The following is a 2,827-nucleotide window of genomic DNA, read 5'->3' on the forward strand; positions in this document are numbered from 1 at the left end:
CCGGAGCGACCCCTCTTGGCCACCATCCGAGGGGAGGGGAGGGATTTTGTCACCCTCCGGTTCTGGGGCGGTGGGAGGGATCCGTTTGATCCGAGTTTGAGATCGCCCCGGATCGGACCACAAAGCCGCTTTCATCCTGGTGTTTCGTCCGTTCCCGTTCTGCAAGGCGACGCTCGCGGGCCCCGCCACCGGGATTAGTCGTCGTAGTAAAAACCGCTGATTTCTCCAATGATCTTTCCTTGCCCTCGTCGCTGTGACGCCGCCACTTCTGCGCCTCTGTAAAGAGACCCGCCGCCTCCCTTTTGAGAGGGGGTTGTTTTAATGAAAGAGACACTGGATGGAAGCCATCGATCCAGTTGAAAACACAACCCCCTTGCCCCGTATAGATCAGGGTCACTCTGGACCAGATGCACCAGAGAGGGATGCAGTTGTGAAGTGATGCAGCCTTTTCCTCTTTTCTCACTCCTGCTCAGATATGAGACCCATGAAGGACCCTGCGTATCTAAGGCGGGGGCCGGGGCGGGGAGGCATAAAGCTGGTTATCCCTATAGAGATCCGTAATCCTCTGCAAAGATGGGTTCCAGAAGAATAGTCATGTCAGTCTGTGGAAGCCCTGATATTTGGGTGAGACCCTCTACCAGGCAATGTTTTCAGATTATCAAATTGGAATTCCTGGAACCAGAGCCTCAAAATCCTCCCTGGGGAGGGAAGATTGAAACCAACCAACAGGAACCTGAAGTGTACAGTCCAGGACAAACTTTACTTGAGTCTGACCCTTAAAAGCTCAAAGAGGTTTGTCATAGCAGTAGCTTTCATAACAGGTGCTTACATCACGCGATACCTGAAACAGGTATCTAGATATTGTTACTAGTCACCCCAATGTCTGAGCAGTGTGAGATCCCAGGGCCCGGGCACTCACCTAGGGGCTGTGTTTCCTTGGGAAATGAGGTGCAGAATCCAGGAATTAAAAGAAGGACAAGACATTCAGCCTAACCCCTTCCTCTGAACATAATTTCCTGAACATGGGAATCCAGCCTGGCTTGTTTTTTAACATGCAAAATCCAGTAGCTGGCACCCAGGAATTAGAAGAGGGGGTCCAGGCACCCCACAACACACATAATAGAGGGTAGATAGAATTGTGTATTGCACAGTGTATAAAACCCAGGAGATCCTTCTGCGTCCTCATGTGTGCTTATTTCTGGGGTTGAGAGAACTGTTCTGCTGCTGTGGTGAAGTTAGGTGGTTTCCTAGCAGTCTTGCAACCAGCCTCCCTCCAGGCTGTGTAGGTTGGACTGTTTCAGAATTCCATCCTTGGCAGCAAAATTAAAAGCATAGGAATTATGCTGTAAAACCTTGTTTTGAGCAAGTCCAGCTATGAAGTAAGCTGGCGTCCTCCTTCTTCCTTCACTTAACAGAGAATCAGGCAACAAATTGTAAATTTGAAAACAATATTTACTTACTTTGTTCTCATGCATTGGCTCACAGCAATGGCACCAGTAAAAACGATGGAAGCAAAATACTTATATTTACAGTATAACCAGCTTCAGGTATGTGTCTAAAGCTGGAGGAAGTGAAGGCATGTCTACATCCCACACTGGTCAAAGTAAGAGAGAGGAGAACAAGAAACACTATACAGTGGTACCTCAGGTGACACACGCTTCAGGTTACATACGCTTCAGGTTACAGACTCTGCTAACCCAGAAATAGTGCTTCAGGTTAAGAACTTTGCTTCAGGCTGAGAACAGAAATCGTGCTCTGGCGGTGCGGCAGCAGCAGGAGGCCCCATTAGCTAAAGTGGTGCTTCAGGTTAAGAACAGTTTCAGGTTAAGAACGGACCTCCGGAATGAATTAAGTACTTAACCTGAGGTACCACTGTATGCTCCTTCCTCTCCAGGAAAGCAGCAGAAATGACATCACACAGAGCCCCCTCTAATAATTGTACTTCTATGGTCTGAGTATCTGCCCATTAGCAATACAGTTCTGTGGACTTGGCCGTTTCTCATGCTGACTAGCAAGAATATGTATTTGTTTGGTTTGGCTGCTGATCTCCCACACATATAAGAGCCAGTGCTCAGAGATTGGCTCTGCTGTTTCATGTTAGGAAGACCCCTTGGAACAAGCCAAAAAACCATCTAGTCCAGCATCCAGCTTGCCACAGTGGCACAAGGGCAAGAGTGCACACCTGCTGTTGTTTACTGGTACCCAGAGGGATGCTGCTCAGGGCAGTGCACCTGTTTTGCATTATTTACTGCTCCCCCCCCCTACACCCATGCGCCAGTCTATTAAATTTGACACCTCTTGCCTCGCTTTATCTAAAGACTAAGACCAAGGCAAGCTTCAACATCAAGCCAGATTTCCCTCCTGCCAAAAGAATTCCGTTTCGTTTGCCATCTTGTAGCCTGATGAAGGGCTCTGTAGGACTCTGAAGCTTGCTCACTATTTTGTGACATTGTGTTTTTTCTGAATAAAGGTATGGCCCTACTATGGATTTGGGTTTTTCTTCTTTTTCTTATCTCCTTTTTGCGGTGGCGCCCACGCGAGGACACACCAGAGACGCTTCTGCCGAGTTCGACCTCGCCGCCGACTGGCCCCTAGCGCAACAGAGCCATTGCCCTTTTAAGGAAGAAGAAATTCTTCGCATAAACAAGCTTTTGGGCCTGGAAGCTGGGTGCCCCGTCCTCGCAAGATTCCGGAGCGATGGGGAAGGCAGCGGTGCGGGGGTCGCTGGGTGCTAGGAGCGCGGGAAACTTTATCTTCCCCGAGAGAGCCGGCGGCGTACGAGGAGCAAATCCGGGGCGCCTTTGGAAGTTGATCGGGAAGGGGAGGG

Source organism: Podarcis gaigeae (assembly GCF_964106915.1).
Source record: "Podarcis gaigeae genome assembly, chromosome: 1".
Lineage (NCBI taxonomy): Eukaryota > Metazoa > Chordata > Lepidosauria > Squamata > Lacertidae > Podarcis > Podarcis gaigeae.